Below are 21,413 nucleotides of genomic sequence, written 5' to 3'. Positions count from 1 at the left end.
CCTTGCAGTCCAAGGGACTCTCAAGAGTCTTCTCCAACACCACAGTTCTAAAGCATCAATTCTTCGGTGCTAAACTTTTTTTATAGTCCAACTCTCACATCCATACATGACTACTGGAAAAACCATAGCCTTGACTAGATGGACTGTTGTTGGCAAAGTAATGTCTCTGCTTTTTAACATGCTGTCGAGGTTGGTCATAACTTTTCTTTTAAGGAGTAAGCGTCTTTTAATTTCATGGCTGAAATCACCATCTGCAGTGATTTTGGAGCCCCCCAAAATAAAGTCTGACACTGTTTCCACTGTTTCCCCATCTATTTGCCATGAAGTGATGGGACTGGATGCCATGATCTTCGTTTTCTGAATGTTGAGCTTTAAGCCAACTTTTCACTCTCCTCTTCACTTTCATCAAGAGGCTCTTTAGTTCTTCTTCATACCATTGTTTCTCATGATGTGCTCTGTCTCTTCCAGAATTTTCCATAGTTTATTGTGATCCACCCAGTCAAAGGCTTTGGCATAGTCAATAAAGCAAAAACAGATGTTTTTCTAGAACTCTCTTGCTTTTTCGATGATCCAATTTGATGTTTGCAATTTGATCTCTGGTTCCTCTGCCTTTTCTGAAACCAGCTTGAACATCTGAAAGTTCATGGTTCATGTATTGCTGAAGCCTAGCTTGGAGAATTTTGAGCATTACTTTACTAGCATGTGAGATGAGTGCAATTGGAATGAAAACTGACCTTTTCGAGTCCTGTGGCCACTGCTGAGTTTTCCAAATTTGCTGGCATATTGAGTGCAGCACTTTCACAGCATCACCTTTTAGGATTTGAAAATAGCTCAACTGGAATTCCATCACCTCCACTAGCTTTGTTTGTAGTGATGCTTCCTAAGGCCCACTTGACTTCACATTTCAGGATGTCTGGCTCTAGGTGAAGTAATAGAGAATTAACTTAGTTCAATATTATCATTAAAAGAAAAGAAATAAAAACAATAGAGACTTCAGACTGCAGTTTCAGGGTTTCCCACTTGTAATCCTAGTTCACAAACTGATATCATCATCAGTTTGCATGCAAAAATTCAGCTCTCATTTTCCTTTAACCTTTTTACAATGCTATTTGTTTTATCTTGTGAGTCATAGGATTTCATTATACCCCGAATGGTTGAGCAGACCTCCAGGGGCTCAAGATTTCTAAGACCCACTCCCTTTCTTATTTAAAGTGCCACCTGACCTGCTGCACTAGCAGGCAGGCATGGAATCTAGACAGTATCCAGGCAGATCAACAACTGAAGCACTATATACAGCCATTAATGGTCATGAGGATGTTTTATATAATAAAAATTACATAAATTGAGATGGGGAAAGTTCTCTAAAGTTGAATATATAAGCAGAAGCAAATAATTTAACTGTATGTAGACCTGATACTATTACCACAAAACATTAATCCAAGTAGATTTTGAACTTGATTTTCAGGCTATACATTCTCACTGGGGTCAATTGTTAGGATAAAAAGAAAGCTTCAACGTAGTGAGTTTGTGGTTTGCAGTAGCAACAAACATACCTAACAGCATATCTGGTTTCTAAATGCCATTTCCCACTAAAGGTGACCAGGGTTCCTTGGAGAAAGGTCAATTCCAGATTTGGGGTTAAGAAAGCATTCAAAATGAATTTTGACATATTAATTTTAAAATGATCAAATTTAACATCACTGGTAATGGACCACATTATGGTCTTGTGACTCCAGATGAGTTGTGCTCAAAAGACATACTTGATGTTCCTCCCAAAAATGTTTACCCTGAATCCTGGCTCTTCACAAATATTTATGTCATTAGGGGAAAAAAAAAAAAAAAGTGTGAGATTGTCTTAGAATAAAAGATATAAAAGAGACATGCAATGTATGATGCTGGAGAAAATTTTGATCATTTGGAGACGGGAAAGGCTACCCACTGCAGCATTCTGGCCTGGAGAATTCCATGGACTATATAGTCCATTGGTTTGCAAAGAGTCGGACACGAATGAGTGACTTTCACTTTCATGAGAGAAATAGTATTCAGTTCAGTTCAGTTCAGTTCAGTTCAGTTCAGTTCAGTCTCTCAGTCATGTCCGACTCTTTGTGACCCCATGAATTGCAGCATGCCAGGCCTCCCTGTCCATCACCATCTCCCGGAGTTCACTCAGACTCACATCCATCGAGTCCGTGATGCCATCCAGCCATCTCATCCTCTGTTGTCCCCTTCTCCTCCTGCCCCCAATCCCTCCCAGCATCAGAGTCTTTTCCAATGAGTCAACTCTTCTCGTGAAGTGGCCAAAGTACTGGAGTTTCAGCTTTAGCATCATTCAACACCACATTTCAAAAGCATCAATTCTTCGGCGCTCAGCTTTCTTCACAGTCCAATTCTCACATCCATACATGACCACAGGAAAAACGGATCTTTGTTGGCAAAGTAATGTCTCTGCTTTTCAATATGCTGTCTAGGTTGGTCATAACTTTCCTTCCAAGGAGTAAGCGTCTTTTAATTTCATGGCTGCAGTCACTATCTTCAGTGATTTTGGAGCCCCCCAAAATAAAGTCTGACACTGTTTCCACTGTTTCCCCATCTATTTGCCATGAAGTGATGGGACCAGATGACATGATCTTAGTTTTCTGAATGCTGAGCTTGTCATCTGCATATCTGAGGTTATTGATATTTCACCCGCAATCTTGATTCCAGCTTGTGCTTCTTCCAGCCCAGCGGTTCTCATGATGTACTCTGCATATAAGTTAAATATTATATAATGTTAAATTTCCCAAGAATGATTGTGTTGTAATTATGAAGGAAAATACCATAGGAATATATGTGTGTATTTAACATTTTATTTTCTTCTAATGTTTTACTGTTAATTTTTTATTTTGAAAAATTTCAACCATTCAGAAGAATAAACACTGATAGAATAGGGTGAAGGGAGGGGAGGGGAGCGAGAGAGAGAGCAAATCCCAATACAGCTAAATAATAATATTAAATCATTGGTGAATCTAGGGAAAGAACATACAGGTGTTCATTTCCCAATGATTGAAATTTTTCAAAAAAATTTAGTCAAACTTAATAGAAGCATGTTAAATAGTCTTTAAAGAACATGTAAGAGGTTATTGGGAGGATTTTCTGCAGGAAGTGAAGGTAAGAGATTGAGAATGCCACTTGGCTTCCTGCTTTACATGAGTAGGTAAATGATAAGATCAAAACAGAATAAGAGATTGGTTTAAAGAGGAAGATGATTAGTTGACTTTTGATCTTGTTGATTTTAAAGTGTCCATGACCCAACCAAATGAAATATGTTGGAGACAGAAGTCAGATCTTCATGGGAAAGCTCAGCTGAATTGGTTAATTACTAGCATGGAGAGGATAGAGAAATGATAAGAAACAGTGAGAGCATCAGTGAGACCTTAAAGAATGAGAAGAGCAATGAGCTGTGGGATCCAGAGGAATCCTGACATTTAAAGCAGTTCTATAGTGTTTGCCAGTATCCAGTCTGCATCAATTCTATGTGTATGCATGCATGCTAAGTTGCTTCAGTCGTGTCTGACTCTATGCGACCCTATGAACTGTAGACCGCTAGGCTCCTCTGTTCATGGGATTCTCCAGGCAAGAACACTGGAGTGGGTTTCTGTGCCCTTCTCCAGGGGATCTTCCCGACCCAGGGATCGAACCCATGTCTCTTACATCTCCTGTATTGGCAGGTGGATTCTTTACCACTAGCACCACCTGGGAAGCCCTAAGTGTTAATATTGTTTTCTTCTAGGTCATGGGAGAAACTTTGGTTTCCTGTTTTGATTACAAAGAGTCATTTTAATTTGACGAAGTCCTCTCAGGCAGCTATTATTATACACGTGACAACTGAGCAATTAAGTGCAGTTGAAAAAACTCCGACACATTTGGCTCCGTTTCCCTACCTGGTTTCATTGGTGTGTTCTCAAGAACTATAAACTGATTATTATTTACTTGAATTCTCACCTAAGAGTGAATTCCCACCTAATAATAATAATAATTCTCACCTAAGCATGAATCCACTTCTACAATGAAACTGCCAGGGAGGCAGGGGTGGCTTTCCCCAGCCTATAAAAACTTGCACTTCAGCAGTCACACCTACCAGTTGTTTGTCTTCCATCTATTTACTAGAAAGATTAAACCCACCCCAAACCACAACCAGCTCCCATTGAAAGAGGCCTTTTTAGGTGTGGAGAAAAGGGAACCCTCCTGCACTGTTGGTGGGAGCGTGAGCTGATATAGCCACTGTGGAAAATAGTATGGAGGTTCCTTAGAAAACTAAAAACTAGAATTACCACATGATCCAGTAGCTCTACCCCTGGGCCTGTATCCCAGAGAGAACTATAATTCAAAAAGATACATGCAACCCTGTGTTCATAGCGACGCTATTCACAATAGCCAAGATATGGAAGCAACCTGAATGCCCACTGAGAGCTGAGTGGATGAAGAAGACGTGGTGCAGATGCACAGCGGAACACTACTCAGCTTTAGAAAATAATGAAGTAATATCATGTGCAACAGCGTAGATGGACCTAGAGATGCTCATACTGAGTGAAGTCAGAGAAAGGCAAACACCATATGACATCACTTACATGCGGAGTCTAAAGCACGGCACAGATGGCCCCATCTATGAAACAAACAGAAGCGGGGGCGTAGAAAACAGACGAGTGGTTGCCAAGGGCGGCTAGTGGGAAAGGGTTAGATTAGGAGCTTGGTGTTAGCAGACACAAACTGGTACACACAGAGTGGATAAACAACAAGGTCCTGCTTTATACCACAGGGAATTATATTCAATACGCTGTGATAAACCATAGTGGAAAGAATGTGAAAAACAATGTATATGTATACCTGAGTCACGTAATTAATACAACATTGTAATTCAACTATACTTCAATGAAAAGTAAAAAATAAATAAAGAAAAACTATTTTAAAATAAGAAAGAGGCCTCTTTAAAATCCACAGGGGCCTCAGCTGTGAGAATAGATGTGGTATGTGAAGGGAGGGGAGAGGGAAGGAGTGGAGGATAAAATCTTTTTTTTTTCTAAATTTCACTGAAGTGCAAAGTAAAAACTTCAGGAATCTATAATTAATCACAGGTATTAGAAATTTAAAAATTTTTTTACCTTCAAGAAGGTGGAGATGGTGCAGAAAAGTATCAGGGCAATCAGAGAAACATTTAGTGATCAACCCATCAACATAAACTTTAAAGTGACCTGGTATCAGAAATATTTATAAACGGGTTTTTGAATTCATACCCCAGAATGTCTAGGATGGGTATCCTGGAATTATCATTATCGTTGTTTTAGTCTTTCAGTCGTGTCCAACTCTTCTGTGATCCTATGGACTGTAGCCCACAAGGCTCTTCTGTCCATGGGATTTTCCAGGTAAGAATACTGGAGTAAGGTGCCATTTCCTTCTCCAGGGGATCTTCCAGACCCAGGACTGAATTTGTATCTCCTGCATTGAGAGGCAGATTCTTTACCACTGATCCACCAGGGAAGCCCTAAAATTATTAGGTTCTCCAATTTTAGTTCTTTCTGTGATAGAAGACTGTGACTTTAACAGTAACTCCAATGAAAAGTGGTGCCAAAGATCCTGTCTTCAGGCCTCTCATTCTGCCTCTCTGTCTCCATCTCGTCTCCATGAGTTTGATGGCTATAATTTTCATTAATCATCACAGGACCAATTCCCTTTCTCTCCACACCTTTACTTCAGATTCTGGTCTTAAAGTATTTGTCTTTTTACTTGAAAGTTTCTGAGGGAGGTGAGATATATGTTTTAAAAATTGGTTTTCAGATATTAGTCTCTCCTTTGGTGACATCATTCACTCACGTGGCTTCTCCCAAAACCACATCTCCACCCTTAGCATTTCTCAGAGTGAAACAGAGCAGGACGCTATGGTCCTCGCCCCCACTCCCCCCATGTCCTTTGCCTGCTTTTTGTCTGTGGAAAACTTTAGCTGAAAAATAAGTTTAATCAGAGAAATGAGAAATGCATAAAAAAAGGAAAATAATCCAAATAAAGGAGACCAAATAATATCAACGCACTCATTAAGCATAGTCAAGGACCTTTATTTCTCAAGGGCTATAGATAATATTCTGAGCCATATCCTGTGAGCTCTCTTACAGATCCTAAAACACCAGGTGGAGAAGTTAACTACGTGATGACCAGACTGTATCCACGACATAAGCTGCTGCAATTCCAAGAACTGGCCTCAAAGAAATGGAAACAAACGGGTCCTGGAACTGAAGATTAACTGTACCTAAAACAACCAAGATGACGCTGGTCAGACCACTGATGACCACTTTGAAGATGACTTTCAGAGATGACTGTGCTGTTTCTGCATATAGTCCCCACCCCACCAGTTGCCAACATCTGAAATAAAGCAAACTTTCCTCTCCATGAACTTGGCATATTTATTGGCTTTTGAGTGTGGAGCACCAAGACCCACCTTTCAATAACAAAAGCACCAGAATTTCCTTCTAACTGACTTCTAATTTGGGGGGACATACCCCAAATACCTTACTGGCCCCTTGAACCCTCATGTCTTGCCAACCTCTAATTTCAAGGTTTTCTTTGATTCTTGTTTACTCTTCGTCAGTGACTTGTACCTGTATTCTCCTCTCTACTCCAAGGTACCAGCCACCATCTCTCACTTGGCATATTGTAAGGACCTTTGACCTTGTTTCTAGTAGACACTTAATCCAAACTGCACTGCCCGGTTCACTAAAGGGAAATTTTGATCCTATCACCTTCCTATTCAGACTCTCAAATGTCTACCATGGTCTATGGAACTAGTAGTATTTTTGACCAAGGACTCAAGGTCCTTCATAAAACTTCACACTCTTTCTCTGAGTCTGATGTTCTGGGTGGCCCATCTCTTTACTAACTTCCATGAGAAGAATTAAGATGTTGATTGTACCCAAGCTCTATAGAAGTGGCATCATTAATTAAAATAGCATCAGTATCTTCAAAACTTTCATGATGAGGAGGGACTTAAGAATTGATCTTCAATGACTTGATCAATGACTGAAGTGCCTCCTCCATGCTTCCTGTTCTGTTTTTTTTTTTTTTTTTCAGGCCTGATGAATGACCTGTGTTGTATTATATCCTGTGGGAGGTAACAAAATTATATATATATATATATATATATATATATATATATATATCCCCAATTTGGTAAGGGGTGATGAAATAAATGTAATCATACTCAGTTGCTGAAAGCGTAAGTGGAAATAATCTTTCTAAAGTCAATAAGGACCCAAAAAGTGGACAGAAACTTCACTTCTAGGAACTAATTGGAATTGGACATAACTGGGAATGAATGCAAGGATTTGTGTACTAGAATATTCATTAAAATACTACTTCTTCTCAACAGTAAGGGATTGGTTATATAAATTGCAGCATATCTGAATAAAAAAACATAGTCATTAAAATTGTTTTTGAAAAATATTTAGTGATGTGGAAAAATGTTCATGATGCACTGTAAAGTGAGAATAAGAAACAGGTATGATTATATACACAACATCATTGCTTGGAAAAATATGTTTTATTTATTCACATATTTATATACACTCTAAAAACTCTTAAAACTAGAGGAAATTATTAAAATCATAATGATGTATTAAGAATAACTATGCAAAACTTGGAAAAAAGCAGGACTGTATGTCCTTTCCATGTCCATCCCGTTTGCAAGAATGTTCAGCCCTGGTTGAGAGTCTTGTTTGCAAGCACTTCCCAGCCTTCCTTATACTTTGTTCCCTACAGACTTGCCCAATGATTATCTGATTCTCTAGGGAAACATTCCCTTGTTTAAGTTAATATAGTCGTTCCCTCTCATCTGAAGGGAATATGTTCCAAGATACCCCAGCGGTTGCCTGAAACTGTAGATAGTACTGAATAATAGCATATTGTTTTCTTCCAATACTTATGATAAAGCTAGTAAGTAACTAAGGAAATGCTGAGCTGAGGGATAATTCCTGTCCCTGCCAGAATGGAGTGGGACTCCAAGATATTTCATCATGCTCCTCAAATTGGTGCATTTTAAAACTTACAAACTGCTTATTTCTGGAAACTTCCATGTAATATTTTCCTAGTGCGGTTGAGCAGGGGTAACTGGAAAAGTGAAACTGCAGATAAGCGGAACAATTGTATTTACTACTGATTAGAGCCTGAACTCTGTGAAGTTACATGACAACACGTGGATTTTTTCCCCAGTAGCTAATCGAGTTATATCTGCTCTTAAAGATTACGATTTTATTCTCTGCAAGATATGAACCAACTGTATCTAGCAGTCTTCCTTCCTTGTTATCTCAGTGCCTGTATACATGGTCTCTCAAATTCACTTTCATTCAGTTTTATCATGTTGCTGGTTCCCTCAGTAACGAGTTAAATACATTTTTCCTGTGTGCTTAGTTTAGATTTGTAAGGGAATTAAGTTTTTAATATTTTCAAAATACTTTGACCGTGGCTATATATAGGTGGTAGGTTTACAGGAGATTTCAGTATTCTTCCTTATGTCCTATCATATTTGTCAAATGTGAAAGGGCACATCTTACTTTTATAAAAAGAAAGCACAAAATGTATGTGCATATGCAGACACATACATTCTAAGTTGATTTTTCAGGCCATAGTTTTCCTGGTCCTATACCCAGGGAAGGGCCTACCTCCCTGAGGATTTTTAAAGTGGTTTTGCATCCGAAAGTGAAACTGTTAGTTGCTCAATTGTGTCCGACTCTTTGCAACCCCATGGACTGTAGCCCACCAGGCTTCTCTGTCCATGGAATTCTCCAGGCAAGAATACTGGAGTGGGTTGCCATTCCCTTCTCCAGGGGATCTTCCTGACCCAGGGATTGAACCTGGGTCGCCTGCACTGCAGGCAGGTTCTTTATAGTCTGAGCCACTGACACAGCAGCTTCTGACTCCAGGAGATGGATAAGAAAAGGTATTATTATGCCCCTAAAGGGGCTTTCCGGGTGGCTGAGTGGTGAAAGAATCCATCTGCAATGCAGGAGAGGTGGGTTTGATCCCTGGGTCAGGAAGATCCCCTGGAGAAGGAAATGGCAACCCACTCCAGTATTCTTGCCATGGGAAATTCCAAGGACAGAGGAGCCTGGTGGGCTACAGTTCATGGGGTCTCAAAAGAGTTGAATGTGACTTGAAGTGCCATGTGTACAGGCACTGAGATAAACAAAAATGCTCCCAGAAAACTAATCTGTGTTGCTGAGTAAGTACAGGTAGGTTAATAAAATCTGTCTCCACTGTCAGCTGAGTTGGTTGTAGGACTAACTTCTTTAGTGGGAGCTGAGGACAAGTGTCTGAATAGGCACATGTACAGTCCCCCTACCTTCCAGTCCCCTCACCCACCTACTTCACTGATGGAAGCTGGAGTCTGAGTCCTGAGTGAGGGACTGGGAAGCACGTGAAGGTCTGAAATGTGAGGCCCAGGGGAGGGCAGAGAGGACACGAGGAGGAAAGGCAGCCAGCATGGGAAAGAACTGGAGGCAGCTGACTGGAGGAGGAGCTGGTGGAGACCCTGGAAGCTGGGAAGGGAGCTGATTCAGCCTAGTCCTTTACATCTACCCTCTGAATTTATCTTTTATCTTCCCCTCCCATTCTCACCTCGTTCCAACCCCCAAAATCATGCAGCTGATAAAGCTCTAGTTGCTGGTATTTGCTTGAAAGCGTTAGTCTCTCAGTGGTATCTGACTCTTTGTGACTCCATGGACTATAGCCCACCAGGCTCCTCTGTCCACCGAATTCTCCAGGCAAGAATAGTGGAATGGGTTGCCATTTCCTACTCTAGAGGATCTTCCTGATCAAGGGATCGAACCCAGGTCTCCTGCATTGCAGGCAGATTCTTTACCGTGAGAACCACCAGGGAAGCCCCGGTATTTGCTTAGAAAATGCAAATAAGAATTTCGGGCAGTTTCTTAGTTTCATTGCTCTCCTTTGCTCTAATTTATTGACTATTGAAAAAAATTCTTAGTGAAAAACTCCAGATTCAAGCACCAGGGCTTTAAATGCTGTCTTCCTGCTTAGATAGCCGCCCCCCTCAACAACAACCTAGGAACTGAGGTGCTGTCATCCACTGGGCTCTGATGGGTAGAATGCATTCTGACTGGGAGACAGCATCTGGCCAGCCACCACCTGATTCCTCATTGTCACTAAGGCAGGCCCTGACAACATATCTGCTGCTTTGGTTCTGTCACCACAGAAATCACAGAAGCCACTTTTCTCAAACTGCTGCTACTGCTGCTGCTGCTAAGTCGCTTCAGTCGTGTCCGACTCTGTGTGACCGACTCTGTGTGACCCCATAGATGGCAGCCCACCAGGCTCCTCCGTCCCTGGGATTCTCCAGGCAAGAACACTGGAGTGGGCTGTTATTTCCTTCTCCATGAAATACAGAGGTGGGAGAGAGGGTCTCTGCTGCCCTCTGTTGGTGGGCTTCTGCTAACCCCAAACATTGTATTTCAAACATTTAAGAATATGCTACTCGGTTTCAGTAGTTTTATTATTTGAGAGTTTTAGTCTTGGCTTTGCCACCCATTCACTATGAGAACTTGTTGAAATAATTACACTTCTTTGGACCTTAACTCTCTTCACCCATATCATAGGTTTATTAGTCTCTTTCAATAACGTGATTTGTGATGCTAAGACTCCCACATTTTTGGAACTTTGAAAGAAGACGTATAAGAAAATAGTGCAATGATCCGGAACTCTCGAATGATGTAGATCTAATCTGTTATTGTTTGCACCTAAATATGTATAAAGTATCTACTGCAAACACTACTTTTATTATGTTGAATCCTATTCAAGATAAAGCAACCAAAACAGATGAAAATGGATATCATAAACTTAATAATCTCTCACCTTGTAAAAGACAGGAATGAAAACAGAACTAGATTTGACCTGGCTTAAGGTTTGCATGTATTGCTCCAGCAAGAAAATGATCATTTAAGGGAATTTGCTGTGTTCCTTCCATGGTGGAGTTGAGGGAGAAGCATTCATTTAAAGGCACCGTAAACTATTGAAAGGCCTTCCCTGGTGGCTCAGACGGTAAAGAATCTGCCTGCAATCCAAGAGACCCAGGTTCCATCCCTGGGTTGGGAAGATCCCCTGGAGAAGGAAATGGCAACCCACTTCAGTATTTTTGCCTGGAGAATCCCATGGACAGAGGAGTCTACTACTGAAACAGCTTTACACCTTATTACTCAGTAGTAATCTTAGGATAAAAAGGCATTCTAAAGTGAAAATGGAATTGAAAATGACCACACACAGCATGCTGGCTCTCCACTGATGCAGTTGCCACCAGAGGTATCTTGGGACCCTGCCTTGGAGAAGCAGCCTTCCACCTGGGCTAACAGGGCAGGACTCAGCCAGTTTCTGGGAAGCACTCTGCTGAGGCACAGGAGCTGAGTTAACAGGCAGAACAGTCTGAGTCACTGAGGCAATGCAACCCTGGCAGACAGATGGTACTTCGAGGGCGAGAGCATGTGGGTGAGCTGGAAGAGTTGAAATATCTCAAGAGGGTCAGTGGTAAACACAGGTGTGTTACTTATGAGAGCAGTGATGAGAACAAAGGAAATACAAATAATGAGGATAAACAGCATCAATCAGAGAAAGACAGTTATAAAGGCAAGTGATTATTTTCAGCCCAAATCCTGAACCACAGAAGGGCTACTAAATGTTATGCTCCCTGAAGTAGTCTCCATGCAGAGACCACACATTTATCTCAACAGTGCTGTCCTCCTCAAGACATTTGGGGAGACTTTGGCGGGGGATGTTCTTTCAAAACCTGTGGCTTTTGTGGCAATAAATTTTTATCCTTCAAAGGGGGTTTGATCTATGTTAAGAGGTTAAAGACATTCAAAAGCCAGCTTGATGGATAAGATTGGCTAAAACATTTTTTGGTTAAAAGTCAAGTGAAAAGAGACCAATTTTTCTTGTGTAGTTTATAACAATATGTGCTATGCTTTGCCTTCAGTTTCATCACAGGCTGGTTCTGTGGGAACTTTCTTTTCCAATTAATTTACCTGACAAAGTTGGTATAAAACTAGGTATTTTATATTCAATAGGCATCTGGAAAACTCAGCAGTGGCCACAGGACTGGAAGAGGTCATTTTTCATTCCAATCTTAAGGAAGGGCAATACCAAAGAATGTTCAGACTACTACACAATAGTGCTCATTTCACAGCTAGCAAAGTAATGCTCAAAATCCTTTAAGCTATACTTCAGCAATAAGTGACCCAAGAAATTCCAGATGTACAAGCTGGGTTTCAAAGAGGCAGAGGAACCAGAGATCAAATTGCCAACATCCACTGGATCATCGAGAAACCAGGGGAGTTTCAGAAAAACATCTGCTTTGATGACTACACTAAAGCCTTTGACTGTGTGGATCACAACAAAATGTGGAAAATTCTTCAAGAGACAGGAGTACCAGACCACCTAACCTGTCTCCTGAGAAACCTGATGTGGGCCAAGAAGCAACAGTTAGAACTGGACATGGAACAACTGACTGGTTCAACATTGGGAAAGGAGTATGTCAAGTCTATATATTGTCACCATGCTTACTTAACTGACATGCAGAGTACCTCATGTGAAATGCCAGGCTGGATGAATCTCAAGGTGGAATAAAGATTGCCAGGAGAAGTATTGACAACCTCAGATAGGCAGATGATATCATTTTAATGGCAGAAAGTGAAGAGGAATGAAAGAGCCTCTTGATGAGGGTGAAAGAGGAGAGTGACAAAGCTGGCTTGAAATTAACATTAAACAAACTAAGTTCATGGCATCTAGTCCATCGCTTCATGGCAAACAGGTGGGGGAAAAGTGAAAGCAGTGACAGATTTTTTTTTCTTGGGCTCCGAAATAACTGCAGACAGTTACTGCAGTCATGAAATTAAAAGATAGATGCTCCTTGTAAGGAAAGCTATGACAAACCTAGACAGTGTATTAAAAAGCAGACATCACTTTGTTGACAAAGGTCCATATTGTCAAAGCTATGGTTTTCCGGTAGTCAAGTACAGATGTGAAAGTTGGACTGTAAAGAAGGCTGAGCACTGAAGAATGTGCCGGGGTCCAGCCCTGGTGGATCCAGGGAATTCGAAGGGTGGACGGAGTCGGCGAGGAAAACTTATTTATTAATAATATAAGATTGGATTAGGAAGAAATAGTGTAGTAGGAAGATTAAGTGGAGAGAAGAGGCTGATTAACTTGGGTTACCTGGAAAGCCAATAAATTTCCAGACAAGGATCTTGCACCATCTACGTTAGGCCGCCGGCGCCATTTGAAGATCGGAAAGTGCCCCGCCTTGGGCTCTCTCTCACGGATCTTAAAGGCCGGGATAAGTAAGTAGACATAGTGAGCCTCCACGCCCCAGATGGGAATTCAGCCTGAAATTAGAGTAAAGAGGAGACACGGGCGAAACCAGTCCAGCAACTGGCTCTCCTATTGTTCTTCAAGGTCTTTTATACTTTTGATTATACAGAGAGATCAATGGGTAATACAAAATTATGTAGCGTTAGCAGCCCAGACTCTTTCTGTATATCTTTTTGTATACAAAAGGTCTCAGGTGATTTACATTATCTTCTGGCCAAAAGGCTTGTTAACACTTTTTGGCTCTCTTCCTTAATGAATGTTAATTTCATTTCCCCTGAAGTGTTTTTCTTTAATCTGCATCTCCTTAAAGCGGTAAAGTTACATCTCTATAGAACAAAGGCGCAGTGGGTTATAACAAAGAAGGTACTTAACTCAAAGATCTAATGTTGCTGATACCAGGTCTACTACTTGTTTTTCTATATACCAACTATATCTAAAAAAAGGATATGAAAATTTGGCGGCAAGTATTGGCTCAACAAATGAAACCTTTAATCAGTCCTATTCTAATGATTTTGACTCTTCAGAAGCCCCTACATTCCTAGGATGTTTTAAGCTTCCTGTGCCTCCAGCGGTCAGGAGGCCTCAAACAATCACATGCGGAGCTGTATGAGTCCTGCAGGCAGGCTAGAAAGCCATCAGAGGGGATTTTGGATTGAAACACTCTTTCAAATGCAGAAGACTAAAACCCTGAATTGACTTTTTTCCAGAGAATATCAGAAGAGTGGAAAAGCAGGCAGATTCTTATTTTTTGGGGGGTGGATGCTCAGGAAATTCCAGGGGGAAAACCTGAGGTCTGATTAGCCTTGCCATCAGAGCTCTTGCCACATGACCTTGTCACGGGTGGAATTCCTCACGTTGGCTCCCGGCAAGAATGCTTTCGAATTGCGGTGCTGGAGAAGACTCTTGAGAATCCCTTGGACTACAAGATCAAAATGGCTCATCCTAATAAATAAATAAATAAATAAAAACCCTGAATATTCACTGGAAGGACTGATGCTGAACCTGAAGCTCCTAATACTTTGGCCACCTGTTGTGAAGAGATGACTCATTGGAAAGGACCCTGGTGATGAGAAAGAGTAAAGACAAAAGGAGAAAGAAGGCAGAGAATGAGATGGTTAGAGAGCATCGCTGACTCAATGGACATAGATCTGAGCACACTGAGGGAGATAGTGGAGGACAGAGGAGCCTGGCACGCTGCAGTCCATGTCTTTGCAAAGAGTCAGATGCAACTTAGCGACTGAACAACAACAACAAGGCTCTTGACACCAGGTAAGATGTCTTGTGATCCTCATGAAGCCTTTTCTGGGGATTCCACTATAGTAAAACTTTGCCCAACAAGGCACTATGAACCCTCCCTGCGGCTGCAGTGCAGATCCAGGCAGCACAGAGCTGATAACGACCAAGGGTGTCAGATATGAACGGGGGTGGAAAAACATGGCCTGTGAGCAACACACAGTCACAACTTTCCTTCTGGGGGAGCTGCCCCCCAAGGAAGGCCAGGGGTGAGGATTCCATCTTTGAGGAATTCACTTTAAACAGTGGATTGCAGATAGACTGAGATTACCATCAGCAGTTAAAGGCCTTCACAGACAGACAGTCTAACTCAGGCAGGTAGAATGTGAACAGAACAGGCTCCAGAGGGAGCCTACAGGAATGCAAAGCCCCAGCATTCAAAGAGGAAGGTTTAGAGTGGGCTGCAGACACAACCCAACAATTCTTTCATACAGAGGCATGGAGGGGTAACAAGGGTAATTCTGCAGTAGGTTATTCACATGTAGATTATATTTCATAGTTAATATTTTATAGCTATATATGATATACTGTAGTTGCTATAGTATAGAATTACCCTAAGAAGTTGAATGAATTATGTCATTCTCATTGATATTTATTACCAGATCTCAATAATCCCACTAGTTGTCCTTTTAAGGCAGCAAGTGAGAGACCCTCTCTGTGTGCTTAGTCACTCACTAGTGTCTGACTCTTTGCTACCCCATGGACTGCAGCCCACCAGGCTCCTCTGTCCCTGGGGATTCTCCAGGCACGAGTACTGGAGTGGGTTGCCATGCCCTCCTCCAGGGGATCTTCCCAATCCCCTTTGGGGACTGTTGATATTGACTTTCAGAACAGGATAGACTCCCCCCCCGCCCCCCGCCCGAGACAATGGCAGATGAAGATTTGGGGCCTGCATGGGGGGACCATGAAGATCGTGCCCCCCTCCGCCTTTAAAACCTGGTCATTTAAGTGACTTATGCCACAAAGATCAGAAATTAAGAAGCCTGGCCACGTGGAAAGCGCAGATGGATGTAGCGGGAAACAGCAGCAATACTGAATGAAACAACCTTTCCTCACTAAGGTACCCACATTCGAAAGGGAGGCCAAGAGAGTACAGAGCCATTATCTCCCGTGCAGTCCAGGCTCTCAAGTGGATCGCGCCTGCATCTCAACCCCCTGCCCCCGACCTCCCACGCCGGGAACTGTGTGGTGGTCCCTGCCAGGCTCTCCTGCCTGACAGCGAGATCTCTTCATCAGCTGCTGTCGGCCTGGAGAGAAAGAAGGCAAGTTGCAAAAGAAGGCTCCAGTGGGCATACGGTGACATTTTCTCTTTCATAAATGTACCCTTTTTTAAAAAAAAATTAAAGTAACACATACTTGTGATGTGTGTGTGTGCTCAGCTGTGTCCAATTCTTTGCAACTCCACGGACTGTAACCCGCCAGACTCCTCTATCCGTGGGATTTTCCAGGCAAGAACACAGGAGTAGGTTGCCATTTCTTCCAACAGGGGATCTTCCAGACCCAGGGATGGAACCCCCATCGCCTCCGTCTCCCGCATTGGCATCGGATTCTTTACCACTGAGCCACCTGGGAAGCCCCCTTGTTTTGGACCCTCTTGTAAACAAAATAAGAAAAAGAAAGTCAAAATAGCTTAGAATTCTTGAAAAACTATGGAAGCCATTAGAGCCCTTCCTTCTCTCTGGACAAAGAGGGCCCTTCCTCCTAGTGCTGTGTCCATCTCTAGCTTCTTCCCTCGTGGTCCTGCAGTGGCACTGTTTTCCATCTCCGCCCCCTGAAATATGTGGCACTAGGTGGTACCAGTGGTAAGGAATCGCCTGCCAGTGCAGGAGATGCACGTTAGATCCCTGAATCAGAAAGACCCTCTGGTGAAGGAAATGACAACCCACTCCAGTATTCTTGCCTGGAGAATCCTATGGAGAAAATAGCCTAGTGGGCTACCGTCCATGGGGTCACAAAGAGTAGGACATGACTGAAGCAACTTAGCAAACACAGCACATCTTCATTACCTGATTATCCCCACTTAGCCTTTGATTGGGCTTCCCAGGTGGTGCTAGTGGTAAAGAACCCATCCGCCAATATAGGAGAGAAGCAGGTTCAATCCCTGGGTTGGAAAGATCCCCTGGAGGAGGGCATGGCAACCCACTCCAGTATTCTTGCTTGGAGACTCCCATGGACAGAAGATCCTGGTAGGCTACAGTCCATGGGGTCACAGAGTTGGATACGGCTGAAGCAACTTGGCATGCATGCACGCAGCCTTCGATTCAGCTAGGAAAAGCCCTCCCTAACTCCCCTATAAAACTGACCATCCTGCTGTCTGCTCCTCTAGCATTGTGCACCTCTGCTTTGGAGCACTTGTTCAGCTGAAATTTTAGTTTGTGTGATTATTTGTTTTACATCTGTCTTCACTCTTAGACTGTAGACTTCCTTAGGGTGGGGCCTATGCGTTTTTGTAAAGACTATTGCTTCCCAGTGCTTAGCACAGTGCTTGTTTCCTTGTCTAACTTAACCAAACCCTCCCCATCTTTAAGGTTGAGCTTGAAATCTACCCCACTTCTCTATGCCTTCAGGGATTTTCTCTTTCTCTCATTTCCTACTAATTTGTGTCCACTCCTGCATGACTGGCACTGAATTGTCCTCTAATGGGATCATATTCCTAGGGGACACTTTCAGCAAATGCTGACCTGACTCCCTGCCTCCCTTACTTCATCCACCCAGTAAACAAATATTCCTACTCTGTGCCTGGCACTGTTCTAGGGGCTGAGCGCAGACAAGGTCTTCTCTAATAGGAAGCCAACATTTTAGCAGGGACAGACAGGCATCACCAGATCAATGAATAAATAAGTACAATAAAATCAGATATGATCAGTGCTATGAAGGATCAAAGCCAGGTAATATGGTAGGTGTATATACACTTCCTGGTGCCCCCATCAATGGTGGTTACAAAGTGTCATGCAGAAGTCAGGCATAGGGGAAAAATCTCAACTAATGAATCTGTATCTTGTAAATGACTCTCCTCTACCTTTCCATTCTACCCTGTATTATAGTCATGGATTTTAAAAAGTTAAATATTTTTTGTGCTTCATAATTGCTTATGTTTCTAAGAAGTTACTGGCGTCATAGGCATGGCACAAGTTTTAGATTCAGTCTCATATATTCATTCACTCAGCAGAGGGAGCTCATGCTTTAATTTTGGGAAATTGGACAGAAAGCAAGTTTCTTTAAAAAGAAGTAAACGCTGCAACTCTCATTTTAAATAACGTTTTCTTTGAGTACTTCTTGGAGCTAAGACCATCTGATTACATATGTAAATAGATGTGACTGATGAATTTATTTTGGGGTAGAATTTTCTTTAATAAGGTTCTATCTTACAGGTCAAATAGGCTAACTTGGAACAGGTCTCCCAGGTCAGCAGACCAAAGATTCATCTAGAAAGAAGACAGCGGTCCACTAGTCCACCTTCGTGCTAAACTGCACTCTGAAGAGCATGGACTTATTTGACTTACTATAACATGACTGTGGGGTAGCTCCTCTTGGCCGTTGCCCCTAACCTCAGATGTGGGATAGCTCCTCTTGGCCGCTCCTACGTCGTCCCAACCTGGCACTCTCAGTGGGCCTTAGAAAGCATCACTATGAACAAAGCTAGTGGAGGTGATGGAATTCCAGTTGAGCTATTTCAAATCCTGAAAGATGATGCTGTGAAAGTGCTGCACTCAATATGCCAGCATATTTGGAAAACTCAGCAGTGGCCACAGGACCGGAAAAGGTCAGTTTTCATTCCAATCCCAAAGAAAGGCAATGCCAAAGAATGCTCAAACTACTGCACAGTTGCACTCATCTCACACGCTAGTAAAGTAATGCTCAAAATTCTCCAAGCCAGGCTTCAGCAATACATGAACTGTGAAATTCCAGATGTTCAAGCTGGTTTTAGAAAAGGCAGAGGAACCAGAGATCAAATTGCCAACATATGCTGGATCATCAAAAAAGCAAGAGAGTTCCAGAAAAAACATCTATTTCTGCTTTATTGACTATGCCAAAGCCTTTGAATGTGTGGATCACAAGAAACTGTAAAATTCTGGAAGAGATGGGAATACCAGACCACCTGACCTGCCTCTTGAGAAACCTGTATGCACATCAGGAAGCAACAGTTAGAACTGGACATGGAACAACAGACTGGTTCCAAATAGGAAAAGGAGTACATCAGGCTGTATATTGTCACCCTGCTTAATTAACTTCTATGCAGAGTACATCCTGAGAAACGCTGGGCTGGAAGAAGCACAAGCTGGAATCAAGATTGGTGGGAGAAATATCAATCACCTCAGATATGCAGAGATACCACCCTTATGGCTGAAAGTGAAGAGGAACTAAAAAGCCTCTTGATGAAAGTGAAAGAGGAGAGTGGAAAAGTTGGCTTAAAGCTCAGCATTCAGAAAACTAAGATCACGGGATCTGGTCCCATCCCTTCATGGGAAATAGATGGGAAATAGTAGAAACAGTATCAAACTTCATTTTGGGGGACTCCAAAATCGTGGCAGATGATGATTGCAGCTATGAAATCAAAAGATGCTTACTCCTTGAAAGGAAAGTTATGAACAACCTAGATAGCATATTGAAAAGCAGAGGCATTACTTTGCCAACAAAGGTCCATCTAGTCAAGGCTATGGTTTTTCCAGTGGTCATGTATGGATGTGAGAGTTGGACGGTGAAGAAAGCTGAGCACTGAAGAAGTGATGCTTTTGAACTGTGGTGTTGGAGAAGACTCTTGAGAGTCCCTTGGACTGCAAGGAGATCCAACCAGTCCATCCTAAAGGAGACCAGTCCTGGGTATTCATTGGAAGGACTGATGCTGAATACTTTGGCCACCTCATGAGAAGAGCTGACTCATTGGAAAAGACCCTGATCCTGGGAGGGATTGGGGGCAGGAGGAGAAGGGGACAACAGAGGATGAGATGGCTGGATGGCATCACCGACTTGATGGACATGGGTTTGGATAGACTCTGGGAGTTGGTGATGGACAGGGAGGCCTGGCATGCTGCGATTCATGGGGTCGCAAAGAGTCAGACACGACTGAGTGACTGAACTGAGCTGAACTAAACTGAACATGACTGTGATTTGACACTGAATGCATGCTTGTTGAGGTCTCTGCCCTTTGAAATTATGAAACAGATATTTATTTAGACTTCAAAGAATGTTTACTATCACATGAGCCAAGGTCAAAGGCAGAATAAATAAAGATTGAGAGAATGAACTAATCTCCTAGATGAAGAGCCAGAACCATGAAGGTGACTCAGCAGTTCTGAAGCCATAGGTGAAGCCAGCAACACTAACAGATGGGTTTTGTGCATGTGATCTACAATCTTGTTTTCCAGAAGACTATAATAATGACAGAAAAGGCATTCTGTCTGAGGCAGAATTTTCCTTATCATACATATCTGATTAGTAATTCTGCATTCTAATCTCATTTCTACAAGATTGAAAACAACATTTGAAAACATTCTATTTTTTCATTAGCAAAGTCAAACAGATTTATTAATAGGAAATTGAGAGAAAAATGTTGAGAACATAAAAAACACAGGCTGTTTATTTTATACTAGTGCTTGCAACTCTGTATCTGGCTTTAAAATTAATATATATGATTTTTTCTGTTTTTTTAAAATTGACATGTAGTAAAAGTGTTGAGAACATAAAAAACACAGGCTATTTATTTCAAACTAGTGCTTGGAAGTCTGTGTCTAGCTTTAAAATAAATGTATATGATTTTTTTTGAAATTGACGTGTAGTTGATTTACAGTGTTGTGTTATTTCTTCTGTACAGCAATGATTGATTCAGTTATACATGTACATGGGCTTCCCTGGTGGTTCCGATGGTAAAGAACCTGCCTGCAGTGCGGGAGACCCAGGTTCCATCCCTGGGGAGGGAAGATCCCCTAGAGAAGGGAATGGCAAGCCACTCCAGTATTCTCGCTTGGAGAATTCCAGGGACAGAGGAGCCTGGTGGGCTATAGCCCATGGGGTCACAAAGAGTCAGACACAACTGAGCAACTTTCACTCATACATACACATACAATGAATATATATATATTCTTTTCCATTATGGTTTATCACAGGATACTGAATGTAGCTCTCTGTGCTGTACAGTAGGACCTTGTTGTTTATCCATTCCATATGTAATAGCTTACATTTGCTAACCCCGACTTCCCACTCCATCCCATCTCCACTCCACTCCCCCTTGGCAACTACAGTCTGTTCTCTATGTCCTTGGGTCTGTTTCTGTTTCATATGCATGCCGTGTTTTAAATGATATTTATTCTTCTCTTTTCCTTACTTAAAAATCCCAAAATTCTCTTTGACTAAAATTTAAAAATCATCATAACTGGGGTAATCCAAAAACATAACTATTTTCAAAGCACTTCTTAGATTGCAGAGGAAGATTCCACTGATGAAAAAGAAAATATTGGGAATTCCCTGGTAGTTCAGTGATTAGGATTCTGCACTTTCACTGCCTAGAGCTCAGGTTCAATCCCTGGTTGAGGATCTAAGATCCCACAGGTTATGTGGTGCAGTCAAAGGGTATCATACTTACTACATCGTGGTGTAATTACTTTTTTCTCCGTCTATCTTTCCCACCATATGATGAATCCTAGAAAAGAAAGCGTGCCTTTTCAGTAGACTTGATTTACCAGCTATAGCCCAATGCCTGACAGACAGTAAGTGCTTAATAACTATAA

At 42.0% G+C, this 21,413-nt stretch overlaps 1 long non-coding RNA gene across 1 annotated transcript; it reads right to left on the bottom strand.

Moving 5' to 3' along the window:
* Positions 1 to 6,070: 6,070 nt before the first annotated feature.
* Positions 6,071 to 21,327, bottom strand: LOC132659264 (uncharacterized). Its single transcript, XR_009599484.1, has 2 exons — positions 21,269 to 21,327; positions 6,071 to 6,277 (listed from the first exon to the last, which is right to left on the bottom strand). It is a non-coding gene; the product is annotated as an uncharacterized LOC132659264 (long non-coding RNA).
* Between the last annotated feature and the right edge of the window lie 86 nt (positions 21,328 to 21,413).

The sequence above is a fragment of the Ovis aries genome, chromosome 2, assembly GCF_016772045.2.
Source record: "Ovis aries strain OAR_USU_Benz2616 breed Rambouillet chromosome 2, ARS-UI_Ramb_v3.0, whole genome shotgun sequence".
NCBI lineage: Eukaryota > Metazoa > Chordata > Mammalia > Artiodactyla > Bovidae > Ovis > Ovis aries.
Note: the sequence above shows the minus strand (reverse complement) of the source record. Positions and strands in the feature narration are given on the sequence as shown.